This window comes from Canis lupus, chromosome 36 (assembly GCF_048164855.1).
Source record: "Canis lupus baileyi chromosome 36, mCanLup2.hap1, whole genome shotgun sequence".
NCBI classification, from domain to species: Eukaryota; Metazoa; Chordata; class Mammalia; order Carnivora; family Canidae; genus Canis; species Canis lupus.
Genome location: NC_132873.1, coordinates 6,684,052 through 6,709,038, shown reverse-complemented (window position 1 = coordinate 6,709,038; position 24,987 = coordinate 6,684,052). Strand labels below are relative to the sequence as shown.

Genomic DNA, 24,987 nt, shown 5'->3' with positions numbered 1-24,987 from the left:
TGTGCACTCATTGTTTATGTCATTGCTACTATAGCTGATAGAAGCTACTGGTGAACCTGCCAAACTTCCCCCCAACCAGGCAAGTTAGACCCAAAACCCTATGGTGACCTGCAAGTGCTGAGACACCATATGCCCTTAACACTGAGTGATTGCATTCTGCCCAGAAGTCTAAATATTCTTTCCCACGAGCTAGGGACTCCCACTCCCCTTTCAGTGGGTCCACTAGAGACGGGAGATGACAATAAAACTTACTTTTGCTTTGTTCAGATTTGATGAGCCTGTCCCTTCTGTAGAAAAGTCACTTAGGTAGAGGAAAAGAACTTGGTATTAGTTTCTACCTTGGACTTAGGAAATTCCTCTTTCACTGCAGTTAAGTAAGACTGAGAATCCAGGCAGGCTTTCTCTAGGAAGTAAAAGTTACCTGAAGAATGGGCAAGTGCCCGGCAAAGGCATAGAAGAGATTGTTCATCCTGTATGAAGATTCGGATCTCTGAAGCACAGAGACCACAGTGCATGGAAGGCACTAAACAGGGCTGAGGGCAGGGGTGGGACAAGCTGAGGAGGTGAAGCCTGTAAGTAATGCTAAAGAATTTAGAGTTTATTCTCAGGTCAGGGGGAAGCCAGAGAGGAACATGAAGTAGAAGAGAGACATGATGGGATTTGCTTTTTAGAAAGATCATTTGGCTACAGCATGGGGAAGGAACTAGAAGGGGACAGATTGGAGACAGTAAGACCAATCTGATGGCTATGACCAAAGTCCAGAACAAGAGAACAGGAACCTGAGCTAGGGTGGTGGTAGCAATCATAGAGAAAAATAGACACATTTGAGGGCTGATAGAAACCAGAATGACCTTGATATATTTAAAATAGATGGTGAAGGAGAGAGAGAAGGCAAGGCTGCCTTCCAGGTGCCTGACTTGAGCACCTAAAGTGATAATAGAATCATTCACTATGTGTTATAGACTGATTGTTTGTGTTCCCCCAAAATCCATATGTTGAGTCCTTGGCCCTCCATGTGATGGTATTAGGGGGTGGAGCCTTTGGGAGGCAAATAGGTTTAGATGAGGTCATGATGGTGGAGCCCCCATGATGGGATTAGTGGCCTTATAAGAAGAAGAGACACCAGAGCTTCCTCTCACCACTATGTGAGGACACAGTAACAAGGTGGCCATTTGAAAGCCACGAAGAAGTCCTTCACCAAATCTGCTGACACCTTGATTGTCACAGACTTCCCAGGCTCCAGAACTGTAAGAAATGAGTGCTATTATTTAAGTCACCCAGTCTATGGTATTCTGTTATAGTTACCTGAACTCACCTAAGACCCTGTGGCACAGAAGAAGAGGAAGAACAATTCCAGTTTCAGATAGGAACAAGTGCAGGTGGGATGCTGCCAGAAGTCCAAGGGGTTGAGTAGACAACGGGGATCAGAAGAGAAGTCTAAGCTAAAGATATGGGTTCTGGGCAGTACATCTGGAGGATTATACCACCATGGCATGTATGAGGTGACCAGGGAGATGGGGGAAAGTGTGATGAGTCCTGGGGATACCAACATTAAGGGAGCAGAGACCTCCCTTTGCCCATAGCACTCAATTACTAAGGTCCAAAGTGAGGAAGAGTCCAATGGCCACACACTGAACCACAGGCAGGTGATCTGAGCATATAATCGGCCTTACAAGGACTTTAGCTTGTGGCCTATCAGCAGTGGTACCTAAGGAACCCCCGTCTATGAAAGGGCCAGAGTTACACCGAGGTTTCCTATATACATCCTGTGGGTTTTAAAATGCCCCCCAGCTATGAAGTACTACACTAATAGTGATTCTCCCTGTGATCAGAGCTACCTAGCATCCTCTCCCATTTTATTTTAAGATTTTATTTATTTATTCATGAGAGACACACAGAGAGAGGCAGAGACATAGGCAGGGGGAGAAGCAGGCACCCTGCAGGGAGCCCGATGCAGGACTTGATCCTGGGATTCCAGGATCACGACCCGAGACAAAGGCAGACACTCAACCACTGAGTCACCCAGGCATCCCATCCTCTCTCATTTTAAAAGGGGAGACGTTACTTGTCCCGGTGAGAATGGAAAACACTAAAATCATTCCAGATCTTCTGATTTAGGTTTTACTGCGCTGTCCCTGTCCTCAGAAATTACTCTTCATTGCTTCTATATGTTTCTGTCAGTTTATTATTTTCTAGACATATGGATCCTCTCCTTTAGAACCCAAAAGGAAAAAAAAAATGTTCAGCTGAAGATGCAGAAAAATACAGCATGAGGGAATTTCTCAGAACCATTCCTGGAGACCTAAGATACCCTTCTCTTGCCACTTTGGCCTGTCAGCTGCTGCCCGGTCTGGGATAAGATGGGGAGCCTGAAGTACAGGCTGTGTCTGTCCCTGCTCCTGTCTCTTGTTTTCTATTTCTGCTTCACACCATCACAGATAATGAAAGTCGACTGGCTGTTGGGTTTCCTTTTGCTCTGCCACTGTCATTTCCATTTGCTGGGTCTCATGCCTTTTTAGCACAAAGTTGTTGTGTTTGGGTTCTAATTTGCCAGGCAGTGATAAATTCCAAGAAAAACCTATTCTTATTGAATTATTTTTGGAATGTTATGCAAACATGTCTAAATTATGTGGCAGCCAATTCTGCTCTAAGATCTGGTTTGACTTCATGTTAATTCAAGTAGGGGAGAGAAAGAAAGAAACAAAAACCCAAAATGGTGACATGCCATCTTTCATTCTCTAAAAGGATTATATTTTTATGTCTACTCCTCTGATGCAAGGGCCTAAGCTCCTTTCCAGAATGGCTGGGTAGTAAAGGCCACATTCCAGTCCTTGTTCCCCCTCATGGAATATGCAGAGGAAAAGCTTCCCACTTCAGTTCCCCAAGAGAAGAAAGGCTGAAATAAGCAATGCTGCATGTAGGGTAAGGCTATGGTCTCCTTTTTAAAACAAAACACAGCAAAACAAAACATTGAATAGGACTTCTTTCAGCAAGTCTGAACCTTAATCTAAGCTGTCTTATCCAAAGAACTTTAAAAATAAAAAACAAGTAGTAATGGCTATTTCCACCCTGTTCTCTATCACCAATTCCAAGAGACAGCTCAGTTGAGAACTAAGCTCTAATTTCAGTAAAGCCAATACATTTCTGATCTTGGAGGTGAACAACCATTCTCTTTCATTTCCACTTCTAGCCAGAATCTCTCTCTCTCTCTCTCTCTCTCTCTTGCTCTCGCTCTCTCTCTCTCTAAATGGGGCATTCTATTCCTCCAGTCACTGTTAATTTTGGAACTTGCTAAAGCCTGGAGCCACTGATGGCCCTTGTCACCAAGGGGTGTTTATTTGAGATTGAAGCCAGGACAGGAGGGTGGACAGTTAGAAAGTGGAGTGTGTAGAGTCCTGACCACATCATCTGCGCTCAGTTTCAGCCCATGCCTGATCCAGACCTATTCCGCTGGACTCTAATACAAGAACCAGTAAAAGTAAGAATCTCAATTATGATGTGTTGCAAGTCTCAATGCATTCTTTTGGCAAATGGAAAAGACAGTATACTGAACTTTTAAGTATATTCCATAGACATCTGGTATTCTAAAAATCTAGTCCATAATATTCTTGCTTAAAATGTCACTATGTGCTCAAGTGGCTGACTACACAGAACAGAATTAGCGAAGAAGAGGGACTCACATCCTTGAATTAAAACTTTTATTGCAACAGCACCAATGGTTCCCATTGTCAGAAGATTCCAATCAAAACTCCTCACCCCAGCTCTACCAGCTGGCTCCAACTACATTTTCAGCCTTATCCTTCGACATCCCTTCACATTTCCCATTCCCTGGCCAAGAGAGCCTGGTCTTCACTCATCCTCAGTACTCTCCTATGTCCTTGCAATCATAGTGCCCTTTTCAGGATGCCTCCACCCAGCCCCACCCCACACAACTCTACCCCTCAATCCCAACCATCTGCAACCACCCAGGGTTCACCTTTTCCAATATCTTCCCTCAACTCCCAGTCTGCTTCTAAGAAACAATTCCTTTTCTAAATCCCCAAAGTACTTTATCTAGACCATACTTATGTTACTGGATAAGTTCCCATTATGCATCACCTCAGATTTCCCCAGTTCTAGGGTGCTTCAGGGGGCCAATGTTGCCTCAGTTGTCACCAAGCAGCCCTGTGTGGCCTCTGACCAATTTCATATGAGTACAATCCAACAGTGACTTCCTTCATGTCTCTCTTTGGAACCCCTAGTCTTCCATTTTAGTGGAAGTCCTGTTGCTACTGCGGCATTCAACCCAATGGGAGATCCATGAATCCATGAAACATATACATTCACAAACCTATAAGTGCAGGGACTTAATGTCTCCTGCAGTGAAATTCTGGCCAATAAGAGACAGGAAACAGTGAATTATTTCTCCCTTCTCCTTTCCCAATCCCTCATGTACTTTCCTGGGTCCTGGCAGTTCAGTTCATAGGCTTCTAGAAAGAAAGTCCTATGCAACTGAGCCATTAGTTACACTTGTTACCAAGTGGTATCCTGCTCTGCTGCGTAGAACATCCTCTTACCATTTGTTCCCCTTTCCTTCCTCACACATTTTTCTCCTCATTCCTCCTTTCATAGGTCTGCACTCCCCATTAAAGAAGTAGCATGATAGCTTTTGCATCTGGTTCTGTTCTCAAGAGTCTACTCAAACCTATTACTTTTTATTTTATGTCACGATTGCTTATGCACACAACCCCACCTCACTAGACTACGTAACTATTGCAGGTACCTTCAATGTTTTCTCTCTGTACTACAATATCCCCCAATGAGTGCCTGGAATACTGTCAGTGCTCAAGAAGTGCCTACATCATGAATGAAAATAGACTTTGCAGTGCTCGCTTCGGCAGCACATATACTAAAATTGGAAAATGCTCCATCAATAGGCGCCTGAACTGACATACCCAATATGAAGGGATACCAGGGGAGTCTGATCTTACATTATGACTTCTGTTCTCCAACCAATGACTTGTTGTTGTTGTTTTAATTTAATTAGACAAAATATAGTACATCATTAGTTTCAGATTAGACTTCAATAATTCATTGGGTTCATATAGCACCCAGTACTTGTGAATAATACTGAAGGCTGTTGGGTGCCCTGGAGCACAATCCAACCAAAGGATGTTTTTTTTCCTCTTCCCAGTACAACAGTGTGTACCATAAGACAGAATATAGAAAATCATTAGTTCAAACTCCTGGAAGAGAAGGTAGCAATCCACAGGTAGCAGATCATAGGAAAGATAACTGGATTTTTCTTAGTTTTGTGAATTTAAGGCCAGCCGGTGTATTTCCCCATTCCTCTGGGGAAAGAGTATAAAGAAACCTTAATGGCCTGATACCTTTCACAAAAATGCAGAGGGGAAAAGTGCTGAAGAGCTCCCTGAGCGAGGGACCTTGTTGAGACATATTATGAACTGGATGTTTGTGTTCCCTCAAAATTCATATGTTGAAATCCTAACCCTACCCATGATGGTATTAGGCAGTGGAGCCTTTAGGAGGTAATGAGGTTATGAGGGTAGAACTCTCATGAATCAGATGAGTACCTTCATCAGAAGATACACAAGAAGCTTCCCGTCTCTCTGCTCTCCACCATGTTGGGAAGAAGAGGCCATCTGCAATACAGGAAGAGAGCTTTCACTGGTCCTGGATCTACTGGCATCCTTATTTTAATTTCTCAGCCTCCAAAACTGCAAGAAATAAATTTCTGTTGTTTGAGCCACCCAGTGCACAGTATTCTGTTACAGTGGCCTGACTAGACTAAGTCAGAACATTAGGAAGACTGGGATGGTCCCAGCTGAGATCTGCTAGGAGTCAAGGATCCACAGCCTCTTAAGGAGAGAATTTGCCTGAATGAACTGGAAACCCCTTCTACCAACCTCTCCCTCGACACCACCACCACCTCATCACCTCTAATTACAGCCTTTCTCACATCATCAGTCATTGCGGCTGGAACCCTGGTGCCCATGTGTGGCCTCAAAACCTCATATCTTGGCCCCCAAGGGCACAGAGTGCAGGTAATCAGTCTGTACCCGGGGAACTTTTAAGAAAGGCACCTGTGGAAGGAGCTAAAACAACACATCTGTAATTGGGTAGACAGTATGCTCCAGTTTTCCCTCAGTTTTGTATCTGGAAATAAGATTGTACACTTTGGACTGTGTCCCTGGAGTTCTTGGACCTTAAGAGAGGAATAGTAGTCTTCCTGTTAATGAGGATTTGACCAGTTAATTGCAAATTACAAGAGGTGACCACATTCTTAAGGTGATGAAGTGGTTCCTTCTGGTTGTCCCAGGACTTGCTAAGCTGTCTGCAAGAAGTACACTCTGTTCACCCAGCCTTTCTAGAGTTCCAGGTGTAGCCCTGGCTTGTTGGAAAGTGTGACCCATGCCGAGAAAAACAAAACAGGAGATGGGCAGAGGAGAGCAGAGGAGATGAGTAATTGTACCTGTCAGAAAATGAGGATAATGGCTAAGGCCACATGCACGGAAGCTCTGAGTTCTCCAGAGAAAAACACGAGTGCAAACACGAGGAATGATTTGTCCTCCGTCTCCCCCAGAGAAGGTGGAGCTGATCATTTGGGCCTGGTGATCCGTTTCACCTCCCAGCCAACACTATTAAAAGTGCCTGCTCACACTTGGTGGTAAGCACAGGCATTTCACAACTCCTGAACTCCTGCCTGTCCTGCAGATATGAGCAGCTCTAATTTTGCAAAATGTTATTTTTAAAACAACCAAATAGTTCCAGGCTGCCCCCACTGCAGCTCCGAGGAAGGAGCTGGTTGTTTCACCAAGTCTCTGGCACCGAGGGGCTTTGCTATGGATATCTTCGTTCTACTGTCATACCATCTTGATTAAGATTAATTGTTCCAGTTGAAGTGAGTCACTCAGAAAGGATGGGAAGGATGGAGGGGAAAGAGCAGTTTGCCTCCCCCCCCTCTCCATACACACACCACTTCAATGTTTGTTCTGAAAGAGCCAGAAGAATACAGGAGTGAAGCAAAGGAATTTAAAGTGTGGAACATGTAATAAAGGACATCAAGTGAAAAAGCTGTTACAAGCTCCATGTTTATCTTCAGCTCAGTGACTTTCAGGAGAGCGTGCACTTGGCTAGTAAGCTTGGAAGATGTGACTGTTCCCTGCCAGTGGGAGTCTTGACCTGAACTCTTCAAACCCCGGCTGACCTCATTGAGCCCTATCTACCCTAAATAACAAGGCTCAGATGTCCTTCTTTTGACAGACTCACACACACATACACCCAGATGTATACATTGGGAGCTCCAAAGCCCATTTTTGGATGCAGAAGACATATACGACCAAGGAAGAAGCTGAACAAGGAAAAAAAATACATAACCACTAAACTCAAGACCTTACCACAGAGGCAATAAATATTATTTATAGAACAACTTTGACTTAGTGGGCATTAGCAAAGATTTGCTCTCCTGAGTCACTTCTCCAAGGCTTGAACTTGCACCTCCCCTCTGAATATGTCTCCCTGGCTCTAAGATATACCCCAACTCCCTGCAAAGCCCCTTAGAGTGCTTTATTGGTAAAGGGCCATAGGTAAAGAAGCTCAGGCTACTTTGGGAGTATTTATAGAATACATATAGAGATGTCATCCCTAACTCAGGATCACAACTCTCGGTCCAAATGGAAAACATCTATCATCTATGCTTTTTTTCTCCAACCCATTATCTCAACAAAAGGAAGAAAGGTTCGGCAAGGAAAGAAGTATGCAGTTTTGCCAATTTTCTACATTTAATCAAGTTTTCATGATCCACCAGGAAGAGAATTGGGCAGGTGTTGGGAGACTGAAGCGCAGACCCTAGAGCCCACAACAGGTATACTTGATATCTATTGGCGAAGGAGTGAATGAACGTGGGTATGAATTTCAGCCTATTAGTTAACCATTTGTGTGGCCTTAAATAAACTACTTCTGCTTTCTGAACCTCCGATTATCTTGTTCAACAGAGGAAACTAGAGCCTGTCTTCTAGTTCAGGTATTTCTTTCACTGCATCCAGGATCTTGGAGTTGGTACATCTCTGGAAGGCTGTCTTGACCTTCTTTTACCTTGAAAAGTCCATTTTGAACCATCCCTGTTTTACATATACATCTTGGTCTGGATGAACCTTGAACATTTAGCCCTTAGTTTTAGCCCAAGCCCACCCAGCGGCTTAACTGATGCCTTCTCTGGGTTCTAGCGGTTTTTAGTCAAGGGGATGCCATATCTATTTTCATCAAATTCAGGTTTCTGCAGCAACTCATTACCCAAACAGTAACTCATCTGAATATCCCCACTGCTATGCTCCCTGTATACAACATGCCACAAGATGATTGGTGGTAATTCAAATTCATTGCCTGCCCGGGAAGTTTGTGTGGGGTGGGTAACTGGCTGCATCCTCAAGTTACAGAGAAGATACTTCTTATCCTTAAATGAAAAACCAAGGAATGTTATCATAATTTTGTCTGTCTCAGTATTTGGTACCTCTGTAAGAGTTATTCCTCTTACCCAACCCAGGTTTGTCCATCCTTAATCTTGTTCTTCTCTCTTTCCCACTCTTGCTCTCATTTTCTGTCTCAAACTCAGAGAATTGGAAACATTCCAGCCATATGAACACAGATCTGTAATCTTGGCCAGAGTTAGATAAATGGGCCACATGCAGGTGACAGTGGTCATACAGGTTAAGCCAAAGGCTCAGAGCTTTAGTCCCATATTGTCCCATTTGTTCCCTGCCAATTCCTGCTACCCCTTCTGCCCTGGTCCCAGACCTGCTTCAGAACTAGAGGATATCAGATGAAGAAATCTCAAGATCCATTCCAGCCCACTGTCCTCCTTTTATAGATAAGGAAGCTGAGACTTAAACATATTTAAAGTGGCCTGCCAATCACAAAGCCGGCACAGTCCAGCCATGTCCCTCAAGCCTCTTCCTGTCTCTCTTCTATCACCTCAAAGGGATTCACTTGATCACCCCTATTTCCATAGGACCTTAGGCTTCTATTTCCAGCTGGAAGTCTTTTGGCAACAATCTTTGCTAGTGACCAACCCAGACTTCCCTGAAATGGAAAATCAGGAAGCGCTTAAGCAGGCAGGATGGCCAATGGATCCACAGAGGAATAAAGGGCTCAGAAGGGAGGCCATTGTGACCCAACTATTTTGCTTCAAAGCCAGGGAATGCTGGGTATTTTGCTTTGTTTTGCTGGTTTTTTTGTTGACCTTTCCCCTTCATTTGTGTCTCTACTTAGTTTTGCGTGGGAAAGAGAAGGTCAAGGATCTGGGAAGGCAGGGAAGATATTTTATTGGCCAGAAATTGGCAAGGCCTCATATTCCTGCTTCATCAGCATGCCTGACCCATTGGTTGGAGATGGGTCTTTACCTCTTAGCTCCTCTTGGGCCCTGTAAATTCACGCTTTTTAATTTTTACAGAGCAGTTTATAGGCTGCAAAGAGGGGAAGCTGGGGGGATCTGTTGTCAGGGGCTGCACTGAGCAATGAACCATCATTTTGGTGTTCTTTTTCTTCCTTCCCTCTGTGAGTCTTGTAAATAAGCATTTAGACCCTCTGAGGGAGATGGGAAAGGGCTCCTTGGGGGCAAGACATGAAAGAGCAGAAGGGTCATGAAGGGGTCTTCAGGAAAATCTGAGACACTGGTCTGTCTCTAATCAACTTGGTTATTTGAGGGGGGCAACAAACATTTAGCAGGTCATCTTCACAACCCACTTTGAACTGTCCAACTTACAAGGAGAAGGGAAATGTGTAACCCAATGATTTAAGCCAGAACAGCTCAGCATGTTTCACAGTTCACATTTTTTTAAAAAGTGCTTTGGGAGGAATGCAACCTAAAGAACTAGAAACGATAGAATTCTCTCTCTCTCTCTAGAGTTACTCCCAGAGGATCATAATTGACAAGCAACATCACACGGCAGTCACTTAGAGATGATAACTGATGAAAACCAACCAAGGCATAAATAACAAAGAATTGAAGCTAAATTTGAGAAAAGTGTAGGCCAAATAAGCAAGGGGTAGGGTTAGTTACTAGAATTTTATTTATCAGTATAGCAAGTTATGAAAAAGGACTAAAAGGTTTTTTTTTTTTTTTAAGCATCCCCACCTCTTTGAAGCTAGAGAACCCAACCAAAAGAAAAGGGTTAAAGTAATTGAGGAATCATGATGATGATCATCATCATCCTGCCCCTTGGATTAAAAGCTTATTAGGGGATCCCTGGGTGGCTCAGTGGTTCAGTGCCTGCCTTTGGCCCAGGGCGTGATCCTGGAGTCCCGGGATCGAGTCCCGTGTCAGGCTCCCGGCATGGAGCCTGCTTCTCCCTCTGCCTGTGTCTCTGCCTCTCTCTCTCCTATGTCTATCATGAATAAATAATAAATACAATCTTAAAAAAAAAGCTTATTAGGGATCCCTGGGTGGCGCAGCGGTTTAGCGCCTGCCTTTGGCCCAGGGCGCGATCCTGGTAGGCCCGGGATCGAATCCCACGTCGGGCTCCCGTTGTATGGAGCCTGCTTCTCCCTCTGCCTATGTCTCCGCCTCTCTCTCTGTCTCTCTCTGTGACTATCATAAAAAAAAAAAAAAAAAAAAAAGCTTATTAGATCCCAGGCCTGTTATAAGCACTTCGCATACATTATCACACATCATCTCCCCTGAGATAGGATGTCATTATCTGCCTCTTACAGGTCAGGAGAATGTGAGGGGTCTCTCCCCTATACCCTGAAAATGGAAGGCAAAGAGAAGGCTTGAGTCAACATTAGCAAAACACTGCCAACCGCAGCTGCCACTGAGCCTACCAGGCACAGTAGGTGCAGCGTAGAATCTCTTCTCGGTGCTCCCTTGATTTCTACTCCTAAAGGCCCTTGAGTTTTTCACCGGGCGGGGGGGGGGGGGGCTCAAGGGAGCCAGTCATTTTTTATGTCTGAGAAAGGTGAGGAGGGAAGAAAAAAATACTACCATAAAAGCAAACTGGGAAAGCTAGAACTGGAAAAATTCTACTAGGGAAACATATAACATGATTAAACCATAGATTCTTCTGAAAAGAGGTATGTGTGAGGAGTGGATCGTGGTGCTAATAAACAGCACACACTTGGAATCTTCAAAGAAGCAGGAAACCAGACTCCTTCCAAGGGCAAGGTGATGCATTTAGAGGAATAACACCCCAGGATTGTCGCAGGCAGCCCGGCTATATACAAGGCAAGGCAAAGGGCCAGAATGCATGTACTTTCAAATCAATTCGCAAATCCCTTGGATTATCAAGAATTTTATTTGCCTTTAGAGTGAACCAGCCTTATACACCATAAACATTTCATTCAGGCATTAAGTTCTGGGTTCTGCATCTCATTTACTTAGCACTGCTCCTGCAGTACTTTTCTTCAACTGAGCCTGATGCCGTTAGGCTATGATCTCCAGTTACTTAAAACCGAAAATGGCTTTCCATATTTCACTTACTGTTCCACGCCTTCTCACGTTTAAATACGGATGCTGTGGTGTTGTGGGCGGAATAATGACTCCCCAAAGCTAGTCCATGCACATCCTAATCCCCCAAACCTGTGAATATGTCACCTATTGTATCAAAGAGGACTTCGTCAATGTGATTCAGTTAAAGACCTTGAAATGAGGAGGTTATCCTGGGTTATCCAAGTGGGCCCAATGTAGTCACAAGGATCCCTAAAAGATGGCAGGTAAGGGCAGGAGGCACAGTGAGAAAGATGTGACAATGAGAGGAGAGGTCAAGCCTTGTATCCTCAGCAGACCCTACTGCGTCTTCTCTTACAGAGAGGACCAATCTCTTCTGCGTGGTCGCCTCCTGTGTCCTGTGCTTCACCTTCCCAGCAACCATCACCACCACAACTAAAGATGGTTTGTGTGATTATTTGACTAATGTCAGTGTCCTTTACTAACACACATGAAAACAGGGACCACGCCAGATTTTGCTTCCTTCTGAATTCCCAGCCCACAGCAGGCACTCAATAAATATTTGTTGAATAAATGAGCAAATGAAAGGGCGAACAGGATCTAAACCCCCTGTGGTTCTGAGTATTCTTTAGTGTGGGTGGAAACACAGCAGTCCATGAGGTGCCCCACTGATGTGCTCTTCGCTTTTTGTTTTCCTATCTTGCTCCAACCAGAATATTTATCTTCACATATGGTCTTAATACATCTCTGCTGAGGGAAGAGCATATCTGTAACTCTAATCAATGGCTCATAGAGTTTGTAGAGATGGAAAATTTCCTTTTTCTATATCATGATTTGTATTCAGATTATTCTGATTCTAAGTCTTGACCCCATTGCCCCATCCATGTACAATGATCTCTGTTGTTAGACTGGAGATTCCCCACTGTTTTCCTCCTCTCTAAATATGAAAGACCATCCACTTATTCCAAGACTGAGGTCCTGAGCCTGGTTTTGAAATATCCCAGGGGGATCCCATTTTCAAATCATCAAAACAAACTTTATTGTAATTCATTTCAACCTTCTTGCTCTCCTGCGCATATTTTTAAAGGAAGTTGTGGATGAGATGACAAAAAATAAACAATAGTTACAAATACTGGAAAGGTAGATTTACTTGGCTCGGGCAGCTACTGCACGTCAACTATGTGCAGAACTCTGAAATTAGGTTTTTTTGGTTTTTGGTTTTGTTTTTTTGCATTCTCCTATTTGACCACTTGTATCAGTAGACCAGTTAGAGTAGTCCCACATTTGACCCTCACCACTCGCCTGGGAGAAAGACAAGGGAGGTGTTACTCATCTCTTTAAGAAATAACGTAAATAACGAAATAAGGTAAATTGCTCACTCCCTGTTTACCTGGGAGTTTCATCTTTGCTTTCCTGGTGCCTCCCCAGCTAACATGTAGTAGTCCTGGGTAAGTATTTTTTGAAGGAATTGATGAATGCCTGGCTTCTTTATAATAGAAGTATTTCAACTGACTTTCCCAACATTACCCAGTTAGTCAATGAAGAGCCTTAGATTTGCAATCTTGGCCATCTGGTTCCAAGCACAGTACCCTTTCCTCGCTACAGTCAGGAGAGGAATCCTGGAGAAGGATGAGGGATAGTGGGGATAAGAGGTTAGACACTGCTTTGTACAGAAAGAGTCCTGTGTGGATGGGGAACACATAATGAGGAGTTTAAGTCTCTTTGGGCAAAGAAAAGTAAGGACAGAAGCTGGAAAGCATTTAGTTCACTCTGTCAAGCAGAAGAAAGAGTATAGATAGATGACGGACACAAATAAATGAACGGCGATGTCCAGAATCTTCTCCCTGCCCCAGCTGCAGTCCCATAAACCAGAGAGGACCCCAAAAACTAAGTGAAGTGGGCACACTCTGACGTGGCACTAGGTCCAACCCAGGGGGTTTTATAGCTCTCAGGATGTTTAAAGAAGCAAAAGACCTGGAGGATTTGTATTTCTAGCCTATTAAAGAAAGTTTATTTTAAAATATTTAAAATTTCTTTATTAAAGGCGTACAGGCAGGATATAAGCTCTATAAACTTTCCAAGGAGAGAACATTGCTAACATTCCAAATAGAGAAATTACTGCCTTGTGTGAGTACCCAGTCTTGCCTATTTCACTCTACAGATGGCCGCATATGGGATATTTTTCTTACAAGATCATAATGTATAATGAGCTTTCGAAAATTAAAATTGTAGCTGGATTTTTCTTACTGCCTCATTACTATACTAGTTAGGAAGGAGGTTCGTGGTTAATTCTCAGGGCATGCTTGCCTAAAGCATTCCCTGTATTATAGGCAGGGCTTTGCAATGCTCCTCAAATTATATTCTGTGGGATGTCAGCTGGGGCTCCCTGTCCTTCAGATACAACCCATCCTCTCAGATTTGCAGGGTCTGGAGTCAGAGTACTAATGGAGGCGTCTGTCCACACCATTACTCTTCCCATCCCAGGCTCCATCAATACCAGAAGGGCCTCACATGTATGAATGTAGTCATCTTAGGCTCCAACACTCAGCTTATATCCACATGTCTGTTACCAAATCTCCTTAGCCACTCCTCTGGCCTAGAAGTATATATACTGGTGGGGTGATGCACTCTTCAGAGGGTCCTAGGCAAGAGACCTGTGCAGACCTAGGAAACCAGCTTGAAACCATTTAGGCTGGAGATTCCAGAGTCCTGTGAAGGGCATGTGTCCCAGATGTGCATATCACTGACTCTGAAAACTCCTTACTCCAAAGGGAATGTTCCAGTTGCAGGAGAGCCAGGAAGGGATCCTCTGAAGTGGAGGGCCCAGAATAAGGACCTTGGTCACCTGGATCTGGAATAGAGCTAATCAGACTTAGGCAAACTTAATTCAAACTCCCTCTAAACCCAAAGCTTCATGCATAACATCTCTTATTTTCTCAGAATGTATGTATTCATGGTCCCTTAACCTCCAGCTGAATACAATTTCTGCTTTGCCTCACACCAACCCAAACTTGAAATGCCACCACCTGACTTATTTTTAGGAAAAACTATTCTTGCACCAAACACCATATTTTTAGTTAACTCTACTGAAAACCTGCATGTCGAACAGCTCTCTTTTTATATCCCCATCCTTCCAAGGAGCAAAATGAATTCTATTCCTATATCACAGAAAGATTTGGGAGTGTTGTGTGTATATAAGATTGCAATACATGTGTGTCTATACACAAACGCACACATAACTAAAGTTCACTAGAACAGAAACAGATACATGCGATTCATCTAAGTCAAATTAATTGCAGAACAATCAATGAAGATCCGCAGGTCACTGAAGATCCCCTGGGCTGCTGATTCCTCTGTCCTAAGTCCCAGTTAGAGTTAAGCTTCCTTTGGACTCCACAAAATGTTTCTGATGAGAAACACCATTACCCAATCACTACCTTTATTTGAGCTAGCTAGGATTTCCATACCTTGCAAAAACTACTGGTTTGCTTTTCATGGTTTTTAAATGAGACTTAGAGAAATTGTGGCTTGCCCAAGGCAAGCATCTACTTACTGTTGGATGACAAATAAAATAGTACACATGACTACAATCTCTGTGTTCTTTCCCATTTACTCACTTAAAGTCCCAAGTTCATTAGATACTATAGGAAACCAGGTCATGGTTTAGCAAATATCCACTGCCTCTCTGACCCACTCCATGGGAGGAGTGTAGATCCCTACTTCTACCTTCCATCCCAAGAAGCAAATGCCTCAGTTAGCCACTGATCCAAGGACTTGCAGAAACACATAAGGTAGATATGCTCAATATACTGCTGGCAGCAAGCCCAGCCAGATCCAGTTTTAGATCATCTGAACTCTAGACAACTTGTAGGTACATGAATTAAAAAAAAAAAAAAAACTGCTTACTTCTGTGTACCCTGAGCCTTGGGGTGGTTTTTCACTAGATTTTTACATAGATTTAGCTCTTATACAGGTACATAATCTGCCTTCCAAGATACTAGAAGCAACAGGTCTACCAAATGTTTCTCCTCTGAATAATGGGAGACATCAAGAATTTTAAGAAACAAAAACAGATGAACATAGGGGAAGGGAAGGAAAAATAAAATAAGATGAAAACTGGGAGGGGGGCAAACCATAAGAGACTCTTAACAGTAGGGAACAAACTGAGAGTTGCCAGAGTGGAGGTGGGGAGGGATGGGGTAACCGAGTGACGGGCATTAAGGAGGGAACTTAACGTAATGAGCATTGGGTCTTGTAGGCAACTGGTGAATCACTAAACTCTACTTTTAAAACTGACAATACAGTATATGTTAATTAAAATATATCTAAATAAAAATTTAAGAAAAAGAAGTTTCCTTGCTGCAGGAGTGCTTAATCTGAAAGCCAATGGCACACATTGTGGATTTTCTGTTGCACGTCAATTCTGGTACCAATATTTTTATTAGTCAGCTTTACTCATTTATGCTGTAGCAATAAGCTATTCAAAAATCTTGGTGGCTTACAACAACAAAGTTTTATTTCTCACTGACCTTTACACTGGCTGCAGCTCTTTATGGATCTTCTTCATTCTGAGACCCAGGCTGAAGGAGACGCTGCTCCCTGGGAAAGAGTGTGCTTGCAAAAGAAGGAAAGGAGCAACACAACCGGGTGATTCCTTTGAAGGTTTCTGCTCAGACACAGCCTGCAACAATTCTGCTCACATTCCATTTGCCAAATTCAAGTCCCACAGCCAAAGCTGATCTATGGTGTGGGTATGTGCAATCCTCTCAAATAGGTCAAGAGTAACTAATTGAGAACAGGAACACCACAGTACCCACAAACAGTAGCCTCTTTGTCATTCTTCAAGAAGGAACTCAAAATGTCACCCCTTCAGTATCACTCTGTGGGGACATCTCTCTGTCCTTTCTCTCTACAGCATATGTTGCAATGTGGAGACTTATAATAAAATACTTTCAGGACAATGTGCCATGTAACCTTACTACTTAGGGAACATTTTGAGGGCAGGAACCATCCTTTATTTTATTCTATTTCCCCAGTGCTGAACACAGTCCCTCAAACCATATAGATACATGGTTCAATTAATGCTTTTTAAAAAATTACACAACATGGACCCAATCATGAGATCTAAGGGATATTAGGAGATAATTATACAGAAAGAGAGGAAGACCAGGAACTGAGTTTTGCACTTTTTAAGTTGATATCTGTATTTTTATCTATAAGTAGATATAAAGTAGACAACTAAATTTGTAAGCCTCAAGTTTGGGAGACATGTCCAAAGTGGAAGTACAGAGTGGCAGTCATCAGCACATAGGTGATGTCTAAAGCTTTGAGACGCGGTGGTATGACCTCAGGAGAGAATGGAGAAAGAGAAGATGTTCATGATGTAGTCCCCATTTCTCATCTCAGTTCTTCACATGCCTAAGTCAGAACCTCAACTGTTTCCTTGGATGGGCCCATTGATATCTCTCAAATGGGTCTCCTGGGAGGTCAGTCTTGAGTGACCATAAGTTTCTCATCAGAATGGGAGTGTACACTCAGTCTCAAAATGCTGATTTCATCCTCTTTGTACTCCGAGGGCTATGGCAGTATAGGGCCGGGCTCTATTCTTAGAAAGATCTTCAAAGGGCATTTCCTCTCTGCCTTGGGCTCCTACTTCATGTGTTATCCCTATCATATGTCTGCCACGCCCCGCCTCCTCCTCCCCTATTCACCACATTGGTAAAATGTCAGACTTGGATTGAATAGGCAACATGAAAGATGCTTTGCATATACTATCTCATTCCATCGTCACCACGACTTGGTGAGGTAGATAGACATTGACCCAATTTTACCGATGTCCTATCTGAGGCTCAGAGAGGTTAGGTAACATGCCTAAAGTCACAGTTAGCAAAGGGAGAGACTTTTTTTTTAAAGATTTTATCTGTTTATTCATGAGAGACAGAGAGAGAGAGAGAGAGAGAGAGAGGCAGAGACTTGGGTAGAGGGAGAAGTAGGCTCCCTGCAGGGAGTCTGATGCGGGACTCGATCCTGGACCCCGGGATCATGCCCTGAGCCAAAGGCAGATGCTCGACTGCTGAGCCACCCAGGCGCCCCAAGGGCAAGACTTTTGAATGGTATCTCTCAGTAAAGATTCCATGCTCTATGTTCCCTCAAACATAAGAAACCCTTGGGTGTTGGTCTACTAGAAGGAGATAGTTATTTTTTGAAACTAAAGAAACACACACACACACACACACACACACACACACACGATAGAAAGCCATGATAGAAAGAGATAAATTTGGAATTTAAAAAGAACTCAGTGCATAGCTCCCTACCTTCTTAAATAGATGATGAACAACATAATTTAATCATTCCTTCATACATTTATTTTTTGTCTGCTCCCTGCCCTGGATCATGTCAAGAGCAGTATTTTAATATTAAATTTATTTCAAATTAATTTCTGTCCTTCAAAATTCTAACGTGGTTGAAGGGAATAAGAAAGTCCCATGTGTTCACATACATACACATATATGTATGAAACAAGGAAAGATCATATTAGGAGGAATGGGGTAATTTTACACATTGAAGCCTTTCTAATTTGGAAGGCATTTTTCCGTACATTATGTCGCTTGGTCCTCACAATAAGTATTATTTCCCAGGTGAAGAACAGAGGCTCGGTAAATTGCAATACTTTGTTGGAGATTACACAACGCTACATGCTATAGATGGGGAACAAAACCCAGGTTCTAACCCAGTGTTCACAGGGTAATGTGATGCTGACTCAGCACAAGTAAAAAGTCTCTCTTCTTCTTTAAGACTTCTGGGGAAGGAGACCCTACTCCCTCCCTCTGCCACCCAGGACCTCAGCTCCTCGGTGGAAATGGAGTCCTGGTGTTCATTTTTGCTAAGCCAGGCTGTTGGGTTTGGCTGGGTGTCACCTGAGGGAGGGGTGGCAGGCAAGAGAATGTGTCTACTTTGCAGCTCTTGCCAGCCCTGGAGAGCTAACATTTTCTAAAAGAATGCCGGGTTCTCAGAAACACTATTGATAATGAGGTTGCTCATTTTTAAAATGCTGTAACCAGATATTCTAGGAAAACAGACCTGGATCCAGGGGCGCAGCCGTGGTGTTTGGGTTTAAGGTCGGAGGCAGTTGTTTAAGATGAGCTTGGAGCTGGCCTGCCGACCTGCCACAGGACTGAGACAAGCCTGCACAATCAGCCCATTGTGCTCATGGGGAAGTCTCAGGGCGCCTCGGAGCCTAAACCTGGCACATTTTAAAGTGGGCTTTTCACCTCCTGGGACCCTGGTGAGAATGAAGTGTGAGCATGCGTGTGTGTGTGTGTGTGTGTGTGTGTGTGTGTGTAACCAAAGGAAACCAGCCCAGGGATTACATGGAATCCTCTCAAGCCTCAGTCAGACTTAGAGAACAATGCAAATGCATTTGGACTGAAGGAGAAAATCCAAAGCCAACGGGGAACAGAGTGGCACAGAGCACTCTCCCAGGCATGGCAAGGATGCAGTTTTCCCAGGGGCAAAGTTGTGCTTTGTGTGTCTCCCCGCAGCAGGGCAGAGGGCTCAGCAGACTAACAACCAACAATTCACACACCATGGACAAGACCCTGGCTCTGCTTAGGGAGCCATAGTTGAGGGCCGAGTGGACCACCAGTAGGTCATGTGGTCCCCTGGCTCCTGGACCATATTCCTTCCTTTATACCTCTCACCCAAAAGGCATGGGTACAAATGTTGGACACACTCTCACTTATATTTAATTCTCACATAGCCCCAAAGGGTAGGCTGTGGTAAGTATCCTTATTTTACAGATGGGAGACAGAGACACAGAGAAGGAGTCTTGATAAGTAGGTAGAGGAGCCAAGATTCCACCCTTAGCCCCAAGCCAAGCTTCCAGTCTGGATCCAAACTACATTCTCCATCCCCAACCTGGACACATAGTCTCTCACGGAGGTCATGCTGGGAAGGTTTCTTCCTTTTCTCTCATCTAATATTGCCAGCAAGGGTCAGAAACCAAGATGACCTTCCACTCTAGGACTTGTCTTAGAGTCCCTAAAGGCCACCATCTCTTAGCATTACATTGCCAAGGGTTTTAAAAACCTGCTAATCCTTAAAAGTTTACCAGCCTTAATCAAATAATAGACATCTGGTAGTGACATTTGCTATATCTCTGAAAATTAGGATATACTCAACTGTTCTATTTGATCTGGGTTCTGCTTGTAATTGGTGCTCATCATTTTGTAGAATCTAATTTTAAAAGTCATTTATTGAGCAGCCCAGGTGGCTCAGCAGTTTAGCGCCGCCTTCAGCCCAGGGTGTGATCCTGGAGATCCGGGATCGAGTCCCACATCAGGCTCCCTGCATGGAGCCTGCTTCTCCCCCTGCCTGTGTGTCTGCCTCTCTCTCTCTCCTCTCTGTGTTTCTCAAGAATAAATAAATAAAATCTTTAAAAAAAGAAAGAAATACTGTAACATTAAAAAATATAAAATAAAATAAAATAAAATAAAATAAAATAAAATAAAATAAAATAAAAAGTCATTTCCTTAGGAGCTATATTCATTGCTGGTAAAACTGGTAAAACAAGGACCCAGTTCTTGAAACAATGATGGGGTAGAGTTAAGGAAGAAAGGATTTTTCTCAACTGTAAATTTGGCCTCTAGATCACAATGTACCTAGGGTTTTTCTTTTTTTTTTTTTTCTTTTTCTTTTTCTTTTAAACCATTAAGATCTTATTTCTCACTCAGTATCTTGTCAGCCTGCTTGCCTTGAATCTCTCCACACCCTTGCTCTGGAGATGCCAGGTACAAAGTCTCAGTGGCACACAACCTGCTGAGGAGATCGCACCTTTGCACACCCACTCTCTGAACACACTCTCTAACCTCCCACACCCTCCCCTTCACCTTAACTCCTGCTAGTCTTTCAAAACTCCATCACCTCCCCCAGAATCCCTTCCCTGGAGAGCATCTTGGAGGTCAGGTATACTTTCTGGTGGTTCCTACCCTATCCTGTGTCAACTACTTGTATCACAACACCTGTCACCTTGAACTATTGTTGCATGAATCTTTGTGGCACTGTGAACTCCTTGAGGCAAACAGTATTTCATTTACTCTGTACCCTTAGAGTCTGTCACCATTCCTGGTACATAGCAGATACTTAAAAAAAAAAAAAAAAAAAAAGTTTGCTGAGTGAATGTGTCACATTTATAAACCCACTGCTTAAATACAGATTTTGGGGGGTTGTGAAGGAACCAAGATATGACCTTTCTAAAAGCAAATCAAATATGATGTTTACAATGATACATAAGGAGGGGCTGCATTAAGTTAATGAGGAGGCATATCTTAAACCTAGTCTTTGCTTTTATTTTAGTTTTCATATCAGACAGATTTTCAAAATTCTATAGTACAAGGGTCAACACCATAAAGAACAAACAGGGTTGATCTTAAGTATTTAGAAGGCAGAGACAGATTGACTATGGGTCACACCAAGCACATGCTTGTAGAGTGTACGCTGACCACAGAGTGCGAACATTGAGCCATCATAGAAATAGATCATATCTATATTTATTTATAGCGCTATAGATGGGTACGTAGATAGATACAGCTTATTGTTATATATAATAATCCAGAGGAAAGTCCTGAACTTAGTTTCAACATTGACAGCAGTGTCAATAATTAGCAAACTCATGAATTGGGGCCATGTTTCTATGATTCCTGATAATTATAATCACATCTTTGTTTGAATTGAGTTATCACAGTTTATAATGCTTATTATTCCCTTCTGGAGTGTGAAGTTAGGTTTCAAAAGCCCTTGTTAAACTTTGGAGAACCCTCTGGTCCATTTATTATTTTTGTTTCTTTGATTCCCTACTGACTGTTCTCTATTTTTACCCTTTCGAGGATAGAGCTAGTGCCTCCATGGAGAAGGGGGCTGAGAGAGGAGGACTGAATCCAGACAGAAAAGGGACAGAGTCACCACACCATTCTTTCTAAAAGCAAGAAATTAAAAGTAGAAAAGGTAGAAAAGGTAGAAAGGGATAGAGTGCATTGCATGCATGCATGCATGTGTGCATGTGCATGCGTGTGCGTATAGAAAAGAGCAGAAAATCCAGCATCAGGAAACCAAGGTCTGCCTTCCTCTGCCTCTCCAGCCTTGGAGATTCTGTCTGAAATACAGCTGGCATTCACTTCTCATATACTGAGCCTCCTGACCTTGGCTGGTACCCAGGTCTAAACTGCATCTACAGCATCCAAATAGCTAATTTGGAGTTGGGAAGGAGGCAGAAGGCAGGTAGGAATTAAGGAATGAGAAGGAAAAAAGTATCCAAAACTGCAAAAGTTAAATTTCCTGCCAGGTGGCTTCCAAATCGTCCAGCAGCTTTATTCAAGGCTTTGAAGTTGTAAGCCAGCAATTTCCAGATCTGTAATATTTACCCTGCAGTCTCCAAAAACAAAAGTTGACTGTGTTCCTTGAAGTCAATCTCACCAGCATTTCGGGATGACAGATGGAGAGGTTGGACGAGAGTTACTGGATGACCTGAAACTCCTCCACTGTTCAGGAAGGTCTTGTTTCGCCTCAGCCTCTCTCTCTCTCTCTCTCTCTCTCACTTATATATGTAAGATGCATATATGTCCTTTTAACTTTGCTCAAGCTTTAACTTTAACTGCCCCTGCCCCATCAACAATTTCTGCCCCCCCCAATCCAATCACCTGCTACATTATTCATCAGTATGCCAGGCACACACCTGTCAAGAATGCAATAGTGTTCAAGTCAAGAACATAAAAAACTCTCTAGCCTGACTTCCTTTAAGTCAGTAGTTGACCTCTGCCACTTATATCCATGGACTAAGAAAAGAGGAAGAAAGAAAGAAAAAGAAAGAAAGGAAGAAAGGGAAGGAAGGAAGGAAGGAAGGAAGGAAGGAAGGAAGGAAGGAAGGAAGGAAGAAGGAAGAAAGAGAAAGAAGGAAAGAAAAAGAAAAAGAAAGAAAGAAAGAAAGAAAGAAAGAAAGAAAGAAAGAAAGAAAGAAAGAAAGAAAGAAAGAAAGAAAGTTTAAGAAATTTAAAAGGGGGAGCCAATTCTACAGAGGAGGCAGGACTTCTGGGGAGGGAAAATGGGTGATGGGTGAATGAAAAATTCTGAAACTAAAACAGACTGAGAAAGAGAGAACTCTATCCCAGGCAAGCCTTGACAGATGCTTGTCACTTACCTTTCTCCTTCCCGGTCACCCAACCTTCTTTGCCCCTTCAAATCAGACTCATCTTTTAGGATTCTATGAATGTTGTTGCCACCATCACAATCATTCAACAAATGTGTAGGGAGAACTTACCATGTGCCAGGCACTCTTCTGGACTTGAATTATATAGTCTTTGCCCTGGTGGAGCTTATACATTACTGGAAAAGTGAGATGATAAATAAATAAGTAAATAAATAGATGGTGACCCATGCTATATTAGATGGTGATCTATGTTGTGTTACATGGTGACTGTGCTATGTTAGATGTTGATTTCTGCTGTGTAAGATAGTGATCCCTGCTGTGTTAGATGGTGATCCCTGCTGTGTTAGATGGTGATCCTCATTGTGTTAGATGGTGATCCCTCATGTGTTAAATGGTGATCCTCAATGTGTTAGACGGTGATGTATACTAAGTTAGACAGTGATCCCTGCTCTGCTAGATGACGATCCATGCTGTGCCAGATAATCATCCCTGCTGTGTTAGATGGTGATCCCTGTCATGTTAGGTAGGGAACCTTCATGTGTTAGATGGCGATCTATACTATGTTAGATGGGGATCCCTGCTGTGTTAGATTGTGGTCCTGTTGTGTTAGATGGTGAGCTGTGTAATGTTAGATGATGATCCCTGCTGTGTAAGATGTGATCTATATTGTGTCAGGTGGTAATCTCTACTGTGTTTGATGGCTGTGAATGTATGTATTCATGCTATGAATACAAGTGAAGCATGATGAGCAGACTAGAGAGATAGGGGTGTATGGGTGTTATTTGTTGCGTGGTTGGAGAGCTGAAAGAACAAAAATTAAGCTGTATGGGAGAAGAACATACCAGCAGAAAAGAGCAGAGGTCTTGTGGTAGGAAAAGAAAGACCAACTAGGCAGATTGTTTGGACCATGGAGGAATTAAGTAGGAAATGAGAAAGAAAGAGAGAATGAGAAAGAGCAAGAAGCTGCATGATAGAGGGCTTTAGGAGGCCTTCGGCTTTAACTCTATGTGAGATGGGAGCTGTTAAAGAATTTGGAGGAAACGCTAACATGATCTGCCTTCTGTCAGACTGAGATGCTGTGTTGAGAATAGACTATTTAAGGGGAAGAGCTGTAGCAGCAGACAGGAGTCATTTTTCATCTGTCCAGAAAAGAGATAATGGTGGCTTGGACCAGAGTGATGTTGGTGGAGGTCGAATTCTGGGTGTGTTTTGAAGGTAGAGCCAACTGATATAATTGCTGATGGATTGAATGTGAAGAATAAGGGAAAATGAGATGTCAGGGATGACTCCTACATTTTTGGCTTCAACAACTGAAAAGAGGGCCTCTCAATCCTCCTCTTGTACTTTAGTTAATATCAATATTATAAAAGTCTAATAACAATGTAACATGTGGGTATCTCTTCTACTAGGTGCACTGTCTTAATTTTCAAGTCTTACTATGCTGAACCTCTAGTGAAAGTCATGTACTCTTGCCAATGAGAGGTAAACATACAAACAAATTAATACAAATATTTTCATTCAATGTCAAAGGTTTATTTATTTCCTGAAGCTCATCCATGGGTCCCCTGAGTGGCTCATAGATCCAAGATTTCAAAATGCAGGCACTAGATTTATTTATCCTCTTAATAAATTATTATCAAGCACCTAGGTTTCTGAAGACTTTGAAGATGTGCTGTGACCACATCCTAGAGTCCCTTCTCATGGAGATACCAGTCTGATGTGGGAAACAGATGAGATGTTAATAAGCAAATAAACAAGTAAATAATTACAACTTGTGAACGGAGCTATGGAGAAAAAAACAAAACAAGGTGACATACTCTGCTATTACAGGGCGTATTAGAATAGTGCCCACTCAGGAAACAGAGGCATCCAGGTATCATAATCAGAGAAAATTAAATACAAGAAGTATGTTGTACACATGATGGAAAGAAAAAGGGCTATGAGAACCGTCAGAGCTTAGTAACACAGGAAGTCCTCTGCCACCCCCAGGGCTGGAGGGCAGTGGAAAGAGGTGATATGAGCAGAGCCCAGAACCTGGTACTGTCTGGAAGCTACAATCATAGAAGGGTTTTTTCTCCGTGGAAGTAAGAACTAGAAGTGAGGGCCGATCTACTGGGAGATGCCAACTCAGATAAAGCAGAAGAGAGAAAAATACCCTGGCTTCTCCCCACCCTCCAGGATGCTACTAGTGCCTCCCATTGGCCAAATCTAGCCAGAGCCCATTCCCTGTGATTCACAGTGGAATGGAAATGAGCAGGGAGTAATCAGGTGGGTGACTGACATAGGAGGACCTACTTAGAAAGAGTGGTCAAGTACAGCCACTCCGAAAAATTGAAATTTAAGT

At 43.0% G+C, this 24,987-nt stretch overlaps 1 long non-coding RNA gene across 1 annotated transcript in view; it reads right to left on the bottom strand.

The window, feature by feature from the left end:
- LOC140625404 (uncharacterized) overlaps positions 1–16,425 on the bottom strand; it is a 76,151-nt gene extending 59,726 nt beyond the window's left edge. The window contains exon 1 of the long non-coding RNA XR_012024741.1: positions 15,970–16,425. This is a non-coding gene — a long non-coding RNA (uncharacterized lncRNA). The remainder of the gene's footprint in view (positions 1–15,969) is intronic.
- Between the last annotated feature and the right edge of the window lie 8,562 nt (positions 16,426–24,987).